Here is a 22,500-nt window from a genome sequence, read left to right on the forward strand (position 1 = left end):
CACAGATGAAGTATCAGTCATTGTAATGTTAAAGTTAATACAGTGCTTCATGATTGTTCTTGAGTGTACAGAAGAATATGATGCTGGTGCCTGGTACAGTGTTTAGCTTCAAACACTCCAGACTTTTTTCTTATTGTATAGACAGTTTTTATAACTTTCCTCGTTCATTTCTCCATGCGCTCGCAGAGATTGTGTCACAAACGTGATGAAAATATGAACTTTTAAATATGCACATCGCGCCTATGTTATGACTACCGCGCATGCGCACATCACGATGTCACTACTGAAACCATACAAATAAACCACACAGCTGACAATTACAAACCTAAAGCATAAAAACGTTACACAGGTCTAAATAAACTAATGAACGCTATATAAAATATTAGCTTTTAGCATCTGAAATTGTTTTGCTTTTGGCTGCATACAGTGAACGCGCGCACAGGCTCAAGCCCCGCCCCTCACGCTGAAGTCCCATAGAGCGGCCTTAAAGACTCGCTCTTTTACTGTACATTTAGCTCACAAACAACTGACAGTCTAGTGTTATGAGCTAAAGACAACAACACTAATTTACAACATGCTAAAATCAAATCTTAATAACTTACAGTAGGTTGTTGGTCGTCAGTCGCGAGCGCAGTCCGGCCGATCCGGCTCCCTGCCGCGGTGACTCGGTCTGAGAGCTTCATTCGAGTCAATGACTCGGTCTGAGCGCTTCAATATAGTCAATGAATCGGTCCTAGCTCTTTACTGGAATCAATTACTCGGTCTGACCGCTTCATTAGAGTCGGTGACTCGGTCTGAGCGATTCACTAGAATCAATGACTCGGTCTGACCACTTTATTAGAGTCGGTGACTCCACAACATCACATTGATTCACTCATCAATCTCTCATCAAATAACCGATTCAGCAGATGATTGAAAAGAATCGGTTTGTTCACGAATAAGAAACTGCTTTTGTGTCCAAGCACGTGATGTTTTCTATATTACAATAGTGAGGATATCTGTTTATGAAACACAGGGGAGTCGTGATATTAAAATCTCAAAACGAAGTACAAATATATGAAAATAAAAATCCTTTAAAATATTTTTATTAAATTTTAATAAAATAAATGTTTCAATGTTTTAAGAAAAAAATGTCAATATTGTCCACAAAATTGTTTGCTCTTCTTTAGTTTGTTTTAATATGCTACATGCTAACATGCTCATACATGCTGACGCCCCAATGCTAAATAATTAGATGACCTGGTGAATAGACTTCCTTGCCAGATATTATTTTTGTAATTTTCTGAATGATATTTTGAGCAGATATGTAAACGTTGATGCTGATGTGCTGGTTTATTCACATAGGGAATGTTTAGATCTGCCCGAGCTTAAACCCCTGTAGGCACAATGCTGGCAAAGCACACTCATCAGGATACAGACATGGGCTGACAACACCCTGATTCTGCTATTACCCTGACACATCTACTCACACTTACGTTTACACATAATCTGTAGACTGTGTACAGTTTTGTAGAAAGATCTTAAAAGTCTTAAACTTCAAATTGTGTTTGTCTTTGGTGACCCAAGTATTATTAAGCAAGTATTAATGGACAATTCACATAGAACATGAAAGGCTAACATTGTGTTCTGCCTTTACCTCCCTGTTGTGTGAATCCTGCTGCTTCCTGACATAGGTACATGTCTAACCATTCATTCATTCATTTTCTTTTTGCCTTAGTCCCTTTATTAATCTGGGGTCGCCACAGCGGAATGAACCACCAACTTATCCAGCATATGTTTTACACAGCAGATGCCCTTCCAGCTGCAGCCACAATTTAGCTTACCCAATTCCCCTATAGCACATGTGTTTGGACTGTGGGGGAAACCGGAGCACCCGGAGGAAACCCACACCAACACGGGGAGAACATGCAGACTCCACACAGAAATGACCACTGACCCAGCCGAGGCTCAAACCAGCGACCTACTTGCTGTGAGGCAATCGTGCTACCCACTGCGCCAGCGTACCGCCCCCATGTCTAATCAAATGTTTAATTAATTAAGATTGGATTCTGTCAATAATAAGCACTCACCTAAAGCTAAATTAAATGTCATTCCTCTCAACAAACCTTCATATTGATCTGAATTTTATGTGTAAAAACACCTGTAGTTTGTTTAACAGATGTGTTCCACTGCTTCAAGAGTCTGCATAGAAACAACTGTGGAAGACTACTTTGAAACAGAAATTGGCCAAATATTTGCACATTTACTGCTGGTCTGTGTCCAGAGCATTGGCAGTACTGGAGACCTTTGTTTCTCTGTCCTTTTACAGTAGGTAGAAGTTAACGTAGTCTGTGCTGACATTGTCTGTGATGATATAGAGATGGCACCTCCAGATGGAAAAAAGCACTGAAAAGCTCTGGTAATAATAATTTACCCCACATCTCCATCTAAAGCTATTCCCATTCAAACAGAGATTATGTAGGGTGAACAGAAGTCCTCTTTTTCCAGACGTGTCCTCTTTTGGGGAAAAAGTTTTTTTTTTTTTCTGAAAATGTCCATAATTTTATACAATAATTTTTGTCCAACAGTCATCATTAATTGAATGTGTTTCTGCATTATGATTATCTTTTTCTTTAAGCCTGATACATACAGTACAGAGCTAAAGTTTGGACACACCTTCTCATTCAAAGAGTTTTCTTTATTTTCATGACTATGAACAGTGTAGATTCACACTGAAGGCATCAAAACTATGAATGAACACATGTGGAGTTACAGACAGAACAAACAAGTGTGAAACAACTGAACATGTGTCATATTCTGGGTTCTCCAAAGTAGTCACCTTTTGCTTTGATTACTGCTTTGCAAACTCTTGGCGTTCTCTTGATGAGCTTCAAGAGGTAGTCTCCTGAAATGGTCTTCACTTCACAGCTGTGCCCTGTCAGGTTTAATAAGTGGGATTTCTTGCCTTATAAATGGGGTTGGGAGCATCAGTTGTGTTGTGCAGAAGTCAGGTGGACACACAGCTGATCGTCCTACTGAGTAGACTGTTCGATTGTGTATTATGGCAAGAAAAAAGCAGCTAAGTAAAGAAAAACGAGTGGCCATCATTACTTTAAGAAATGAAGGTCAGTTAGTCCCAAAAATGGGGAAAACTTTGAAAGTGTCCCCAAGTGCGGTCACAAAAACCATCAAGCGCTACAAAGAAACTGGCTCACATGCGGACCACCCCAGGAAAGGATAAGTGCAGAGGATAAGTTCAGCCGAGTCACCAGCCTCAGAAATCACAGGTTAACAGCAGCTCAGATTAGAGACCAGGTCAATGCCACACAGAGTTCTAGCAGCAGACACATCTCTAGAACAACTGTTAAGAGGAGACTGTGTGAATCAGGCCTTCATGGTAAAACATCTGCTAGGAAACCACTGCAAAGGAAAGGCAACGAGCAGAAGAGACTTGTTTGGGCTAAAGAACACAAGGAATGGACATTAGACCAGTGGAAATCTGTGCTTTGGTCTGAGTCCAAATTTGAGATCTTTGGTTCCAACCACTGTGTCTTTGTGCGACGCAGAAAAGGTGAACGGATGGACTCTACATGGCTGGTTCCCACTGTGAAGCAGGAAGGAGGAGGTGTGATGGTGTGGGGGTGCTTTGCTGGTGACTCTGTTGGGGATTTATTCAAAATTGAAGGCATACTGAACCAGCATGGCTACCACAGCATCTTGCAGCGGCATGCTATTCCATCCGGTTTGTGTTTAGTTGGACCATCATTTATTTTTCAACAGGACAATGACCCCAAACACACCTCCAGGCTGTGTAAGGGCTATTTGACCAAGAAGGAGAGTGATGGGGTGCTGCGCCTCCACAGTCACCGGACCTGAACCCAATCGAGATGGTTTGGGGTGAACTGGACCGCAGAGTGAAGGCAAAAGGGTCAACAAGTGCTAAGCATCTCTGGGAACTCCTTCAAGACTGTTGGAAGACCATTTCAGGTGACGACCTCTTGAAGCTCATCAAGAGAACGCCAAGAGTGTGTAAAGCAGTAATCAAAGCTAAAGGTGCTACTGTGAAGAACCTAGAATATGACACATGTTCAGTTGTTTCACACTTGTTTGTTCTGTCTGTAACTCCACATGTGTTCATTCATAGTTTTGATGCCTTCAGTGTCAATCTACAATGTTCATAGTCATGAAGCTAAAGAAAACTCTTTGTGTCCAAACTTTTGGTCTGTACTGTATATCTGGCATAGCTCTGCAGCCCGAGCCTCTGCTGACTGCACACACAGCCGTCAGTTGTGCAGGGCTGGAGGTCTTCATCAGGGACTATATTTTCATACTTGATGCCCTTGCTATTGTAATAAAAATAAATAGGTTACAAATAGGTTGTGGAGGACACTCAAAGAAATGTTTGCTATGTCTTGTTGCAGGCCAGACCAGTCAGTCATGTACTTATAGACATTAGCCAGTGATTATCAATCCCTCAACACTAACACTACAGCTGAGAGAGAGAGCGTTGCAGCGTACTCCTGCAGTGCTGCACATGGCTCCTCAGTAGAGTTAAAGCAAACAGGAAATAGTGGATTTTTTTCTTTCTTTTAAAAATTATTTTACATTTTTACTTTATTAAAACAGAAACCTTGTCATGTAAAATGTGTTAAATGCAAAAAAAGAAAAAAAAAAAGATTTGCTATTCTATTGTTGGGGGCGTCACGGTGTCTCAGTAGTTAGCACCGTTGCCTGACAGCACTCGATCGCTGGTTCGAGCCCCGGCTGGGTCTGTGGTCATGTCTGTGTGGAGTTTGCATGTTCTCCCGGTGTTGGTGTGGGTTTCCTCCGGGTGCTCCGGTTTCCCCCACAGTCCAAACACATGCGCTATAGGGGAATTGATCAACTAAATTGGCCGTAGTGTATGAGTGTGTGAATGTGAGAGTGTTTGGGTGTTTCCCAGTACTGGGTTGCAGCTGGAAGGGCATCCACTGTGTAAAACATATGCTGGAATAGTTGGCGGTTCATTCCATTGTGGCGACCCCTGATAAATAAAGAGACTAAGCCAAAAAGAAAATGAATGAATGCATGAATATTCTATTGTTGGTCAAAAGTCTATGTGAAGGATGCTATTACTGCATGTATTACTTCAAGTTACTTTACGTTCAGTAACTTAGTTGCATGGTTGTGAATGCAGTCTTCAACATATTTACAGCCTACAAAGATCATGTTTGTCATATTAGTGTTTTTATAATGTTAAGGTAAATCACCGTTATTTTCATGGTGCTTTTTACAGTACAGATTGCTTTAAGCAATAAGCTGATCCAATTCAAATGTAAATGAAAATATCAGGTATCAGTTTTTAATACTGCAGTTCAATACTGCAGTAATACTGCAATACTGCAGCTCTGTAGAGAATGGGGGTGTCTGTCCAGCTCTGTTAAACCATCATGTAATGGTGTCAGTGACGTGTGATCAATAATATAGTTTAATAAGTGTCTCAAACAATGTCATTCATCATTTAGTGTAATAAGTTGTGTAATAGTGTCTATTTCAGACATGAAGTTTTGATAAAGTCTTTCAGACTGCAGAGTGAAAACAGTGGTCAGGACGCTCCGTACAGTGAATCTGCCTCTCCATCTTTTAGTCTCCCACATCCCTAATGATTCGTCTTTTTTGTGACACAGAGGCACAGGACAATTTTGGGCCCCCACCAGATATAAAATGATGCGTAATATAAAGTTGGAAGCTTAAATGAACTATGTATCAGGCAACACATTAATATTTAGATCTTGAAGTTATAAAAAATACATTTAATTATACGTGTAACCCATAACCCCCTATATGAGCATATAAGTAACTAATATATCTTTATAAGTAGTGCTGTACCTTTATATAAAAACCTAGCTCTGTACTGTTTTGTAATGCTAAGGCCTGACAGATCCCTTTTTGTGAGTTTATTTTTGTAAGTTGTTTCTTTGTACTTATTTGAAAGTCACCTAGATAAAAGTGTCTGCTAAATACCTACATTTTAATATACTATAGTAATTGTCTTACAGTGTTTTGGCATTAAAGTTAACTAATAATGATAATTATTATTACTATTATTATTATTATTATAACAATAATAATTTTAAAAAGCTTTCTCTTGTTGTAACTGATGCATTACAGTGTTAATTTAAGTTAAACAGTAGTTGTACGGTTAACATTAGATTCAATTAACAAGTAATGCTTTAAACACTGGAGAGTATCATGAAGCAAGCTCTTCAATTAGGCTGAAAGTGTGTGCGCTGCCCATCCCCCACTGCGCGCTTAATTGAAGGCCACGCCCGCCCCTCCCCCACAGTACCTGCAGCTCAGAGGCTGAGGTCATTAGTTCAGTTACTGGATCAGTTCTTGAGTGAGAAAATGAAGAGATTCCATCTGCATTTACTTTTCCTAAAAGTACAGCTCCACAGATGAAGTATCAGTCATTGTAATGTTAAAGTTAATACAGTGCTTCATGATTGTTCTTGAGTGTACAGAAGAATATGATGCTGGTGCCTGGTACAGTGTTTAGCTTCAAACACTCCAGACTTTTTTCTTATTGTATAGACAGTTTTCATAACTTTCCTCGTTCATTTCTCCATGGGCTCGCAGAGGTGGTGTAGAGATGGTTAATATTAGATTCAATTAACAAATAATGCTTTAAACACTGGAGAGTATCATGAAGCAAGCTCTTCAATTAGGCTGTAAGTGTGTGCGCTGCGCTGCCCATCCCCCACTGCACGCTTAATTGAAGGCCACGCCCACCCCTCCCCCACCGTACCTGCAGCTCAGAGGCTGAGGTCATTAGTTCACAAAATGGATCTGGAACGATTGAGGAGAAGAATGGAGCGACTGCGGGCACACCACAACAAATGTGAAGCGTCTGCATTAAAGGTAAGACTTTTTAAATTAATTTCTCTCATGTTAATTGTTTATAACTCAGGGTTTTCGCGCCGGTTCAGCGGTTGTGTAGGTAAAATCTGATGTTTTTAATGGCTCGGCCTCTCATTAACTCATCTGGCACCACGTTTACGTAATATTGGCTTAGAATTCAGTCAAGACTTGATCAGTATGACTCTATAACATATTTTATATTCATATTTCATTTTGAATGGGTATTTCTTGTGGTAATTTTAATGTTAGTTTAATGTAGCAGTAGGCCAATATGTTTATTGCTAAATTAACATCAAGTAAAGGTTTATATATATATATATATATATATATATATATATATATATATATATATATATATATATATATATATATATATATATATATATTAGTGTTTGGTGTGTCTAATTTGGGTGCTTGGCCTGTGTTTTGGGCCTGACATTAGTAAGTTCAGAGGGGGGAGAGGGGGAGGGCTGCTGGGTCGCCTCTAGAACTCCAGAGCAGTGTGTGTAGTTCAGGGAGGGGGAGAATATCACTATACACCTGCATATGCCATATTACACTGCTTTATCTTTAAACTCATGAGCTTTTTCATGTAGATTACTAATGCTGAAATGTTATAAAATGCTGTAATATATATGTAATACTTCAGTAGTATGTATATATATATATATATATATATATATATATATATATATATATATATATATATATATATATATATATATATAATTCAATTCATCTTTATTTGTATAGCGCTTTTAAAATGTGGATTGTTTCAAAGCAGCTTATATATATATATATATATATATATATATATATATATATATATATATATATATATATATATATATATATACACACTTTATATTCTTTATGTAATACTTTTTTAATCTTCTCTTTGGTGAACAGGCAGTGGGAGAAGAGAAGTCAGCAAAGGTATGTACCTTTACACAATCAGTGTAAGTTTCCAGTATTCTTTACTAATTAAAGTAATATAATAGGATTCATTTAATAATCAAGTAATTAATTGGAAGAGGCCATTTTTAAAATAAATGATAAAAAGTGATAACATGATACAAATAAACTTGAATATCTAAAGTAATAAGAATGAGGGAACAGTTCATTATCAGAACCAGTGTAATAAAACTCCTTTATTTAATATATAAATGAATAAATATTTAAATGCTGAAATGAATTCATGTACAAAATATGTAAATAAATGCATAAATAAATAATTACATGCTGAAGATAATATAAAATTAAATAAAGTTTATAATATTAAAATTATGTAATACTAAAATAAATAAAACTGTCAATATGCAGATTTATTTATTTATTTATGTATGGCTGTGTCCTTATGTAAATGAGGTCAGCGCAGGATTGGTTAAACGGGATCATTATGTAGTGCCGTTGACACTCTTCTGATAAATATAGTATTTTTTTAGTACCACTGCTAATAATTAGCATTTACTAGCAAAGGAAATAGATAACACTCCGAGCGAGGCACACCTCCGCCTGGATCACATGCCCCAGTAGTGAGTAGGCATGGGACGATAACCGCTTTCAAGGTATACCGCAGTTTTGAAATGTCAGGGTTTTAAAACCGTTAGAATGTTCTGTTATACCGTTCCTCAGGTATCTGTAAGTTTATTTTATTATTTTAAGTGTTTTTTCCACTATTTTATTGAGTATATTGAGTTATATGAGAACAGGAGCCTCCACATCAAAAGCTACTGGTCAGCCCACAATTCAGGAAACATCTGAAAAACAAATCCCTTATAAACCAACATCCAGTGGCTTTACTCTATATCCAAAGAAGAGAAAGATATCCACAGATGCCTTTTCAAACTAAATAAATCTGTGTTTCTGAAACTAACGAAGACAGCAGAAGTCAACAAGTTATTTTAATTATTCAGCCTGACATGTTTACTGTGTCAAAATATTTTAAATGTTAAAATAAAATATACCGTGTTCAGAGGGGGAACAGTAGTTGTTTTTTACCCAGATGTTTAAACTGAACATATTTTAGAGCAATAATCACAATACGGTGATATTTTCATCCAAGGTTATCACACCGTCAGAATCTTACACCTGCCCATGCCCCAGTAGTACGGTGGATGCCCCATGTTCGTTTCACTTTCTGAGCACATGCACATCCATATCATCACTGACTGACCTAAATCATCTATTACACTATCCAAGTCAAACAGAAGGTAGTTTAAACAATTACACTGTTTTCTTTGCTAGTAAATGCTAGTTATTAGCAGTGGTACTACAAAAATGATCAAAAGAGTATCTACAGTAGTACAGTCATAATCATCCTGTTTAACCAATCCTGTGCAGAGAGCGGTTATGGGACCGCCCAGCTCATTTACATATGGGCACAGAAATGCATACATAAATGTAGAAATGCATAAATTACAAAAATGAAGAAATAGATGTTGCGTAATGACACTTATTTATTGTGAGAATTATTTATTTTGATATTTTATGTCTGTATTTATTCATGACACTCTGTGAAAAGATGCCTAAAGTCATTTTTCTGTGATTCACTGTTTCTGGTTTAATCAATCATTCCAGTCTAATTGTAATAATCGTTCTACACAATGTACAGAATAATCTGTGAATGTATAACCTTGATCTCTTTAGTATTGACTGAGTTCAGCCATCTCAAAGATTTGCTTGGTTTCAGACTCATGGTCTCAAATTTTGGTTTCAAAATCATCTTTTTAAGAAACTCCAATTTAAAGAAATCTTTTACAGGTGAAAGTCCTCCATCCACCTCGGCCTCACAGAGACAAAGAGGAGGAGGAAGAGCAGAGAGAAAAGGAGAGTCAGATGAAGGTATGATCTGAATTTGACACACTCATCTTAGTTAATGGTTTGTGCTGATGTTTGTATTGTGGTAGATCTGAGATGGGCACACAGTTTCTTTTTCACTCAGCAAGCAGTAATGACTCTGACAACATGAATTTAATCAACAGTACAACTCAAGATTTTACAGAGATGCTTTCACTTCAGCAGTGCACACACACACCTAATTATTCTCACATTCATCATGGGCAGTGCGTTTAAAGATGAAAAGCCTCTAAACTAATTTAACTATTTCTGTTTCCATTAATGAAAAATAATAGATGAAACATTACTAAACATGTTTACTGTCACAACATCTCCCTGAAGCAGTGTTCATGACAGTAAAGTCTCTCTCTACTTGAGGATCCCTTACAGGTGCTGATGTTGGTCTGTTGCACTGATGGAGTGAGTCCGCCCAAACAGCCCTCACCTCAGATCAAGAGGAAGAGGAGAGCGGTGTATGACTTCTCCCCTCAGATATCATCAGACCACTGCAGTGACGACCAGGCTTCAGAGGTTGAAGGTGAGCCAGTGTTTCTCTTAATTAGGCACGATTAGCTTTTTTTAGGCATGATAAGGAGATCCAGACCCTGTTGCCGCTTCAAATTTGTGCTGAAGGTGTGGGTCCAAAGCAGTAAGCTTAAGAAATCTTATGATGTCGTCATCATCTGTAAGACAGATATTTATTACAAACAACAAAGATATCAAACAATATTATTATTGTTCTTTTTACTTTCCTGCATAAAAAAATTTCACTCCATGAGAGCAGAGCAAGTGTTTTGATAAAGAAGAGAATTACATATTACAAAACAAATGTGGCAAATAAGCTTAGGGAAGTTTTCAATGTTATAGTCAGTCATGTTAATAATAGCAAAGTTCTATAATAATTACTAATAATAGCAAACTCTTCTTGCTTACCGTTGCTTTCTATTGGCTTTCTCAAACGCTACTCAAAGATGGCTGCCTGAATAGCAGGGGTCCGTATTGTTCTAGAAACTGGAGAAGAATTCCAGCAGATTTCGTACATCGAGTACAAGTGAGTGTTAAGGCAATTCTAGGACAGAAGCATGGGTAAAATAAAATATAGGTTAAAGATTTTGATACTAATGTTAATCTTTATACAGTTTAAAATAGGGCTGTGCGATTAATCGAAATTGAATCGCAATTTGAAACGTTGCGATTTGCTAAATCGCATAAGGCTGCGATTATCGAATTCATATTTAATTTCCCCCACCCAGAGCAAATGCGTGACTGCCGTCTGTGCACGACAGTCTTACTAGCCAATTGAGTGAGTACACTTTCGTGCTGCCCAACCAGACTATGCGGAAGACACACACACACACAACCAAACAAACAAGAAAGCGTGGACGAGTGGGATGATGGCATCTGCCACTTCAGAAGCATTAATAGACGAATTAATATCAAAGAAAAATAGGACACTGAACAAAACGGGTAATGTGTAAGAGCTGTCGCAGAATTGTTGCCAAGTACGAGGAAATACTACAACTGAACTAACAGTACGTTCCAACTAAATATTTACAACAGCCTCGCCTCATGTATAACGTCAGAGAAGAGATGACATTAACTTATCATTTCATTTTCATAGGACAGTTATATATAGATACAAAACTACGGTTTGCTTTAAGATCATGTGCTGCAACCGAAGTAAGAACAAATTTAGTTACAAACTTGCTATTAGTTACTAAGGACATTAGTGTGGACATTACCTTTCAGTTTAAGAAAACTTTAACTTACGAACAGCTGCTGCAACCCTACCCAGGAGATAACTAACGCCATAACGCATACCTCGCTAAAGACACGGTGCCTTTTAATGCAGTGACCAAAGAGGGATTTAAAAACCTCATCCAAATGCTGGACAGGAGATATACTCTTCCGTCTCGCACATATTTTAGCCATTTTGTAGTACCACAGCTGTACGTTGAATATCGTGATATTTGAGTAGCATCAATATATTTCGAGTAGCGTAAATATGTCGAGTAGTGTCAAAATATTCTGAGTAGCGTCAAAATATTCTGAGTAGCGTCAGTATATGTTGAGTAGCGTCAGTATATGTTGAGTAGCGTCAAAATATTCTGAGTAGCGTCAATATATGTTGAGTAGCGTCAGTATATGTTGAGTAGCGTCAGTATATGTTGAGTAGCGTCAGTATATGTTGAGTAGCGTCAGTATATGTTGAGTAGCGTCAGTATATGTTGAGTAGCGTCAGTATATTCTGAGTAGCGTCAGTATATTCTGAGTAGCATCAATATATGTCAATATATGTTGAGTAGCGTCAGTATATTCTGAGTAGCGTCAATATATGTCAATATATGTTGAGTAGCGTCAGTATATTCTGAGTAGCGTCAATATATGTCAATATATGTTGAGTAGCGTCAATATATTCTGAGTAGCATCAATATATGTCGAGTAGCGTCAATATATGTCGAGTAGCATCAATATATGTCGAGTAGTGTCAAAATATTCTGAGTAGCGTCAATATATGTTGAGTAGCGTCAGTATATTCTGAGTAGCGTCAATATATGTCAATATATGTTGAGTAGCGTCAGTATATTCTGAGTAGCATCAATATATGTCAATATATGTTGAGTAGCGTCAATATATTCTGAGTAGTGTCAATATATGTTGAGTAGCGTCAATATATTCTGAGTAGTGTCAATATATGTCAATATATGTTGAGTAGCGTCAATATATTCTGAGTAGCGTCAATATATGTCAATATATGTCGAGTAGCGTCAATATATGTCGAGTAGCGTCAATATATGTCGAGTAGCGTCAATATATGTCGAGTAGCGTCAATATATTCTGAGTAGCGTCAAAATATGTTGAGTAGCGTCAAAATATGTTGAGTAGCGTCAATATATGTTGAGTAGCGTCAATATATGTTGAGTAGCGTCAATATATGTTGAGTAGCGTCAGTATATTCTGAATAGCATCAATATATGTTAAGTAGCGTCAATATATGTCGAGTAGCGTCAATATATGTCGAGTAGCGTCAAAATATTCTGAGTAGCGTCAAAATATTCTGAGTAGCGTCAAAATATGTTGAGTAGCGTCAATATATGTTGAGTAGCGTCAATATATGTCGAGTAGCGTCAAAATATTCTGAGTAGCGTCAAAATATGTCGAGTAGTGTCAAAATATTCTGAGTAGCGTCAATATATGTTGAGTAGCGTCAGTATATTCTGAGTAGCGTCAGTATATGTTGAGTAGCGTCAGTATATTCTGAGTAGCGTCAATATATGTTGAGTAGCGTCAGTATATGTCGAGTAGCGTCAATATATGTCGAGTAGCGTCAATATATGTTGAGTAGCGTCAGTATATTCTGAGTAGCGTCAGTATATTCTGAGTAGCATCAATATATGTCAATATATGTTGAGTAGCGTCAATATATTCTGAGTAGCGTCAATATATGTCAATATATGTTGAGTAGCGTCAATATATGTTGAGTAGCGTCAATATATGTTGAGTAGCGTCAATATATTCTGAGTAGCGTCAATATATATGTCAATATATGTTGAGTAGCGTCAATATATGTCAATATATGTTGAGTAGCGTCAATATATTCTGAGTAGCGTCAATATATTCTGAGTAGCGTCAATATATTCTGAGTAGCGTCAATATATTCTGAGTAGCGTCAATATATTCTGAGTAGCGTCAATATATTCTGAGTAGCGTCAATATATTCGAGTAGCGTCAGTATATGTTGAGTAGCGTCAATATATTCCGAGTAGCGTCAATATATTCCGAGTAGCGTCAATATATTCGAGTAGCGTCAATATATATTTGAGTAGCATTAATATATTTTCGTTTTTTTCCTAACACTCAGGAAGCTACGATACAGATTATTGAGCTGAAGCTGGACTACAAAATTAAACCGCAAATCAAATTGAAATCGCAATATGCCCAAAAAAAAACAAAAACGCAATGAGATATTCTCCCCAAATCGCACAGCCCGAGTTTAAAATTCTGTTTGCATAATTATGTACGTTTGTATAATATACATAATACAGTGCTGGTAAAGAAAGTAATTCTTACTTTGCACTTGTCTTCATTTAAACCACAGTGTTCTAGATTTTTGTTCTGACCAAATGCGTTTTTAAATAACACATTTTATACTGTGTTCACACCTGTACGTGGTGTTATATACTAGTACTTTGACCAATCAAAATGCATCTTGTTATCAGGTGTACACAAGGCCTCAGATGTTGGAGTCAAAATGTTTAGTGATTCTACAGAAAGTTTGCAAGAAGTCAGCTTGTTGTTTAAGACTCCTAGTCATTATCAGTGCTTCAGTAGAGTATTTGAGCTTTCTCTGACCGCTGATGTTTGTCTGCTGCAGATCAAACTCACGAAGTGAGCATGACCAAACCCTCACCTCAGATCAAGAGGAAGAGAGTGGCCAAGGGGAAAGCAAACGGTACATTTCTTCAATCTTTGCAACTAGCAATTGTGAGAATTGATGAATTAATGATTATTATAGCAGTTATTGTAATAAATATCTTCTTTTTTTTTTTTTTGCAAAAATATTTCTTCACATAGGTGAATCCATCCATAGGCCATGCAAATTCAGTTTGTAGTCAGTGTAGGCATGTCCGGTATCTCATTTCCAGGATGCTATTAATTGACAGGTTTTATCACAGTATACATTATTATCATGATATTCAGTTTAATAGAAAATTGAAAAGCAAAATCCATAATAAAACTGTTTTTAAAAGAGCTTAACCAACATCAGTGTTTACCTCACAGAAACAACTTTAATTATTTAAATAACAAACAGTACCTCAAACATCTGAGCACAAATAAATGGATGCAGGTGAAGACTGTGGCTGAATCCTCTGAGACTGTGGGCTGATGATCCAGCACTGCTGCATGGCACAAACAGACCAGACATTAATCCTTTGATTAAATATGCTACAAATGTATATACATTCCAGAAATATATAATTATTTTGTTCTACAACAGTCCTGCTGCGAGAAACGATGATGATGCGGAGCTGAAATTCCCTCTTTATTTGCAGCTTTCTTGCAGTGCAATAGTAATAATGAACTCTGAAAATAGGCAAATATACAGATAACATCTTCTTTAAATGAGCATTACTGACACATACTAACTTACTGTCTGTTTTCTGAACAAGCCAGACGCTCTGCTAATTTAACCAGGTGGACTTTTATAAGCAGTGTGGCAGACAGCGTCCATCATCAGCTTACAGTCTAAATTATTCTTTCACACTGCATCTTTTCAAAATTATTATATTTGGTTTGTTATTATATGTGACACATTAAACTACGCTGACACAAGCTAGTTTTAAACTGTTTAACATCCTGTCCTTCAACTGGTGGATTTTAATTAATGTTAAAGATGGAGATGAGCAGTAAACTTACCTTTATCTCCCTGAACTGCACTGAATGGTGGTCGTGAAACTGAGCGCGTTAGACGTGTTCCTGTGTTTCTCTGCCAGTTTTTGTCCTCGTGTCACACAGAGTGAATCTTCCACCAGAAGTCCCTCGTCTTTTTCCAAAATAATAATTCCAATCTTTGGATAAATTGTCAGCCGTCGTGCTTTCGCCATGCTTCTCCACGTGGGGATAGTGTGCATTAGTGTGCTCTCCTCCTTTACGCAGTTAATGTAATACCTGTACATGTCTAGGTCAGGGAACAGTCCAGGAATTTGATATTTGGCCGATAGTGGTGGCCTTGTATCATGATTCAGTGTGCTGTACAATACTGAACTCTTGGATCATGATTTATTCCTATAGGTCAAAGCAGATTTGATTCCTAATGTCATTACTCTTTTAATTTACTGATTGATTAGCTCTGATACACAGGGTAACATCTTTGGGGAAAAGGTTTTTAAGGATGTATTTGCATTTACAGTCAAGAACTATGTAAGAAAGCTACACTTTGGTCTGTTTTTATGGTTATACCATCCATTTTGTCTTGTCAGTTGTGAAGACCACCACGATAACCAAACGCCCGTGGAGGGATAAGGAGAGAAGGGCGGTCAGTAAACATCTGAGTAGCTTCATTGCGCAACGCAGAGTTCCAGGTAAAGCCGCCTGCATGAAGTGTCTTACTGAAGAAACCGCTCTCAGGGAGAGAACGTGGACGGACATAACACATTATATTGCGGCCTGTTTTGGCATTTCTCCAGCAGCTTCTTGGTGATTTATCAGAAAAATGCTTAGTGAATCAATAAAATTGAATGTGTTTGTAAAGATTATTTGAGTATTTATTCTGGTGCTGGTGTTTAGTTCAATAATGACTGAGAGCTGTCCACATTAACATTAACAAACACCATATAATCCATATAATGTCTCAATATTATACTTCATATAATTCCGCCTGGAATGAACTCAATGGCGCCCCCATCAGGAATGAACTCAACAGAAAATGTCCTCGCTCCGCAGGTTAAAAACTTTTTCCTTTTATTAGTGTTTTTAAAGAATCTGAGGTGATAACCCTAATCCTGGAGACACCTAGTGTTGAAATACAGTCAACATCTACTTGTAGCTGTGTCAGAAAGGGTGGTCCTCAGTTTATAGGTTAATTTACCCGGTCCTCACTACCACTGTCATACAAGAATGTGTGTGTGTGTGTGTGTGTGTGTGTGTGTGTGTGTGTGTGTGTGTGTGTGTGTGTGTGTGTGTGTGTGTGTGTCAGTGTGAGAGTGATGTAATGCTGCTCCAGTCACTCAGGTGCTGCAGACGCTCCAGGATTCACACATTTATATTTGACAGCACAGATGTAAATACACTGTACGCTCGTGATCCTCCTGCTGCTCGGTGTGTGTGTTCTGATGAATCATAAGACTGTTGCCTACATTGGGTAGACATGTTATCAGACCTTTATTATCTGACCTAGGTTGCCTGCGATACTTTATTCTGATTGGTCAGTCACAACATCCTAAGGTATAGTGGGTTAGGGATAAAGTAGATCCAGCAGGGTGTTCTCTCAGAACTAACAGGTCGATCAGCAGCTGGTGTGAAGCGCAGCACTGCTGTAGGAGACTGAAGGGGTTATTCTGAGAACACAACCTGCTGGATGTGCTTTATTCTGATTATTACACAGATACTGGACACTAAACACAACAACTACACACTAAACACTGATCAGCTGATGAAGTATACACTAACCTGCGCATTACTCAGCTGATGGAGTATACACTAACCTGAACATTACTCAGCTGATGGAGTATACACTAACCTGATCATTACTCAGCTGATGGAGTATACACTAACCTGATCATTACTCAGCTGATGGAGTATACACTAACCTGAACATTACTCAGCTGATGGAGTATACACTAACCTGAGCGTTACTCAGCTGATGGAGTATACACTAACCTGAGCATTACTTAGCTGATGGAGTATACACTAACCTGAACATTACTCAGCTGATGGAGTATACACTAACCTGAACATTACTCAGCTGATGGAGTATACACTAACCTGAACATTACTCAGCTGATGGAGTATACACTAACCTGAGCATTACTCAGCTGATGGAGTATACACTAACCTGAACATTACTCAGCTGATGGAGTATACACTAACCTGAGCATTACTCAGCTGATGGAGTATACACTAACCTGATCATTACTCAGCTGATGGAGTATACACTAACCTGAACATTACTCAGCTGATGGAGTATACACTAAACTGAGCATTACTCAGCTGATGGAGTATACACTAACCTGAACATTACTCAGCTGATGGAGTATACACTAACCTGATCATTACTCAGCTGATGGAGTATACACTAACCTGAACATTACTCAGCTGATGGAGTATACACTAACCTGAGCATTACTTAGCTGATGGAGTATACACTAACCTGAGCATTACTCAGCTGATGGAGTATACACTAACCTGAACATTACTCAGCTGATGGAGTATACACTAACCTGAACATTACTCAGCTGATGGAGTATACACTAACCTGAGCATTACTCAGCTGATGGAGTATACACTAACCTGAACATTACTCAGCTGATGGAGTATACACTAACCTGAGCATTACTCAGCTGATGGAGTATACACTAACCTGATCATTACTCAGCTGATGGAGTATACACTAACCTGATCATTACTCAGCTGATGGAGTATACACTAACCTGAACATTACTCAGCTGATGGAGTATACACTAACCTGATCATTACTCAGCTGATGGAGTATACACTAACCTGAGCATTACTCAGCTGATGGAGTATACACTAACCTGATCATTACTCAGCTGATGGAGTATACACTAACCTGAACATTACTCAGCTGATGGAGTATACACTAACCTGAACATTACTCAGCTGATGGAGTATACACTAACCTGAACATTACTCAGCTGATGGAGTATACACTAACCTGAACATTACTCAGCTGATGAAGTATACACTAACCTGAGCATTACTCAGCTGATGGAGTATACACTAACCTGAGCATTACTCAGCTGATGGAGTATACACTAACCTGATCATTACTCAGCTGATGGAGTATACACTAACCTGATCATTACTCAGCTGATGGAGTATACACTAAACTGAGCATTACTCAGCTGATGGAGTATACACTAACCTGATCATTACTCAGCTGATGGAGTATACACTAACCTGAGCATTACTCAGCTGATGGAGTATACACTAACCTGAGCATTACTCAGCTGATGGAGTATACACTAACCTGAACATTACTCAGCTGATGAAGTATACACTAACCTGAACATTACTCAGCTGATGGAGTATACACTAACTAGATGGAGACAAACAGTCAAAAACAGCATCAAAACAGCTAAAAATAAAGTGACTGACGAATCAGAATCAAGTATTTCAGACAAACTACACAATGGTTCAAAGATTAAGCACTTGTTTATAAATGCTGTAAAATGAGTGCTCTCTCAAAAATAATGCATAAATACACTTTAATGGTGATGGTTTGTGTTAGGGTTAAGGTTGGTGGTTAGGGTTAGTCGTTAGGCATCATTGATGATGATGGTTTGTGGTAGGGTTAGGGTTAGTGGTTAGGGATCATTGATAGTGATGGTTTGCAGTTGGGTTAAGGTTAGGGGTTAGGGATCATTGATAGTGATGTTTTGCAGTTGGGTTAAGGTTAGGGGTTAGGGATCATTGATGATGATGGTTTGTGGTAGGGTTAGGGTTAGTGGTTAGGGATCATTGATAGTGATGGTTTGTGGTAGGGTTAGTGGTTAGGGATCATTGATAGTGATGGTTTGTGTTAGGGTTAGTGGTTAGGGATCATTGATAGTGATGGTTTGCAATAGGGTTAGGGGTTAGGGATCATTGATAGTGATTGTTTGCAGTTGGGTTAAGGTGGGGGGTTAGGGGTCATTGATAGTGATGGTTTGCAGTAGGGTTAGGGTTAGTGGTTAGGGTTAGTCGTTAGGCATCATTGATAGTGATGGTTTGTGTTAGGGTTAGTGGTTAGGGATCATTGATAGTGGTGGTTTGCAATAGGGTTAGGGGTTAGGGATCATTGATAGTGATTGTTTGCAGTTGGGTTAAGGTGGGGGGTTAGGGGTCATTGATAGTGATGGTTTGCAATAGGGTTATGGGTTAGGGATCATTGATAGTGATGGTTTGCAATAGGGTTAGGGGTTAGGGATCATTGATAGTGATGGTTTGCAATAGGGTTAGGGGTTAGGGATCATTGATAGTGATGGTTTGCAGTTGGGTTAAGGTTAGGGGTTAGGGATCATTGATAGTGATGGTTAGCTGTTGGGTTAAGGTTAGGGGGTTAGGGGTCATTGTTTGCGATGATGTTTCTGCTAGCGGTGTATCTGTGCAGTTCATCAGTGGTGGATCATTAAGACGGAAGCAGGAGTCCGGCATCACGGCGTGCGGTTCTGGGGCTGCTCTATTCTGGGCTGTGGATGAGGGTTGTGTAACGTGTTCATGGGAAACACGCCGCAGGCCTACACACACACACACACACGAGAGGGAGGCGCAGCATCTCTCCGACAGCTCTCAAACCTGCTAATGTGATCGTTGTGATGAACGTTTGAGCAATTCCACATATAAAGAGGTTTTGATGCTGCGTTTATCTGACAAACTGTGACCTTCAGTCGTGGGCTGAGCATCTGCACTGATGTTCATCCAGAAGCGTTCCCGCTGTACTGATGGCAGACACGCACATAACTCATGTCCTCTGGGCTATACGTGACATCGGTCCTGGGTAATGTGAATGTAAACACACACACACACACACACACACTCATGCTGAGTCAAGCCCTCTCGAGGATTTCTTGTTTTGCCGTTATGGGTGGGTGAAGTAGAGATTAGCTGGATTTAGAGCACAGGATCTCTCTCTCCGGCTCTGTGTGTGTCTCAGTCAGATATATGATGTCATCTCTTATAAAGTGAACACGTGTGGATTTGCTCAAAATAACCAACATATGCTACTTCTCTTCTTTTTTAGACAAAACAAATGTTTTCTCTTGGTGTAGTAACCCTGATTGTCGTTTTGGGCAGTGGTCATTGTCAGTAATAGAAATGCATTAATGATATCATTGAATAAATAAATGGCCTAAATCAGGGGTCCCCAACACTACTCTATGTGAGATCCACATTATTGTGAGTTTCCCCTTTTAGGACTAATATCCTTCAGCTGATACACACACCAGGACAAAAACAAGCATATTTCAAAAGTTTCTCGTACTGTTGCTCACGAAGCAAACTCAGGAGGTATTTCAGTTGTTCTGTTGTGATATAGTGCCCCCTGTGCCCCCTGTGTGTGTGTGTGTGCGTGTGTGTGTGTGTGTGTGTGTGTGTGTGTGTGTGTGTGTGTGTGTGTGTGTGTGTGTGTGTGTGTGTGTGTTTGTGTGTGTTTGTGTGTGTGTGTTTGACATGTAGCTGCAGCAGGACTGTAGTGGTCAGCAGATAGAGCTGAGTGTGTGGTGTTTCTCAGTAGTCTTGATGTGTTCTGGATGTTCAGTGAGTGTATCCTCCTCCTCTGGAAACCCGAGCACAGTTCTCCACAGCGGGCCGGCGCTGCAGTATTGGAAATCGAAGGCCAGATCTGTCCGTCCGGCTCTAATTGTTTGGGGAGCTGAAAATGGCGGAGGCTCAGGGTAATGGAAGATGATCCATCCACGTGGACACTCCAGAAACTGAAGCCAGCAGAGCTCTGAGTGCTGAACCAGCACAACCCACAGCCACAGCAGTGTAACCCAGCGGACAGGGCGAGTTACCGGCTGGAGAAACACACGTTTAGGAGAAACACTGCTCAAACTCCTTCACATTCTGAACAGTGAAGATTGCATTATTTCTGGAAATAATGCAGGGATTATCAATAATATCTCCACTGTGTATTAGGACTGAATTATTATAGTATTAAGGTGTCAGTCCTCCTCCAAACTCCTGCATGGGGAGATTACTGTTTACTCCAGGTTTCTTTATTCTGTTGAAAACAAAAGAAGATATTTTGAAGAAAGCTGAAGCGTGAGCTGGAAGATGCTTTATTTCAGTATGGTGATGTGCTTCTAAATGAAGCTAAAAATTGAGCATGGGCTTCCTTTTTTATGCATTGTTCTCTCATAGCCAACTAACAGTAAGAGGGGTGTGGCTAAGAATATTATCTCTGACATCATCAGAGAAGAAGCCACTCTAAACACAGAAGCAAATAAAAGAGTAACGATGTGCACTAGCACAATAAACATGGTAAATATGAATGCAGATTTAACACACAGATGAAGAGTTTTTGAGTGATCTGTCTTTTAAGGGCAGAGCTTAAATAGGAGATTATAGTAAACACTGTAGTGTTCTTAAACCAACAATAGTACAGAACTGGAAATAATCTGTGGTGATGATTCTACAGTTGCTATGGTAACACCACAACTACTGTAATTAATCTGTTGTGGTAATTCTATCGTTTCTATGGTAACACAACTACAGTAATTAATCTGAAGTGGTGATTCTATCGTTGCTATGGTGACACAACTACAGTAATTAATCTGAAGTGGTGATTCTATCGTTGCTATGGTGACACAACTACAGTAATTAATCTGTGGTGGTGATTCTATCGTTGCTATGGTAACACAACTACAATAATTAATCTGTGGTGGTGATTCTATTGTTGCTATGGTGACACAACTACAGTAATAAATCTGAAGTGGTGATTCTATTGTTGCTATGGTGACACAACTACAGTAATTAATCTGAAGTGGTGATTCTATTGTTGCTATGGTGACACAACTACAGTAATTAATCTGAAGTGGTGATTCTATCGTTGCTATGGTGACACAACTACAGTAATTAATCTGAAGTAGTGATTCTATCGTTGCTATGGTAACACAACTACAGTAATTAATCTGTGGTGGTGATTCTATCCTTTCTATTGTAACACATATACAGTAATTAATCTGTGGTGGTGATTTTACAGTTGCTATGGTAACACAATTACAGTAATAATCTGTAGTGGTGATTCTATCATTGCTATGGTAACACAACTGCAGTAATTCATCTATGGTGGTGATTCTATCGTTGCTATTGTAACACAGCTACAGTAATAAATCTGTGGTGGTGATTCTATCGTTGCTATGGTAACACAACTACAGTAATTAATCTGCTGTGGTGATTCTACAGTTGCTATGGTAACACGACTACAGTAATAAATCTGTGGTGGTGATTCTATCGTTGCTATGGTAACACAACTACAGTAATTAATCTGCTGTGGTGATTCTACAGTTGCTATGGTAACACAACTACAGTAATAAATCTGTGGTGGTGATTCTATCGTTG

General features: G+C 38.7%; 1 protein-coding gene and 1 long non-coding RNA gene across 10 annotated transcripts in view; one reads left to right on the forward strand and one right to left on the reverse strand.

Annotated features, from left to right (window-relative positions):
* nrxn2b (neurexin 2b) overlaps positions 1-22,500 on the forward strand; it is a 550,373-nt gene that overhangs the window by 241,979 nt on the left and 285,894 nt on the right. The window lies entirely within an intron of this gene.
* Positions 10,125-15,259, reverse strand: LOC130231509 (uncharacterized). Its single transcript, XR_008838050.1, has 4 exons — positions 15,136-15,259; positions 14,534-14,618; positions 10,651-10,786; positions 10,125-10,400 (listed from the first exon to the last, which is right to left on the reverse strand). It is a non-coding gene; the product is annotated as an uncharacterized LOC130231509 (long non-coding RNA).

Source organism: Danio aesculapii, chromosome 7 (assembly GCF_903798145.1).
Source record: "Danio aesculapii chromosome 7, fDanAes4.1, whole genome shotgun sequence".
Classification (NCBI taxonomy): Eukaryota; Metazoa; Chordata; class Actinopteri; order Cypriniformes; family Danionidae; genus Danio; species Danio aesculapii.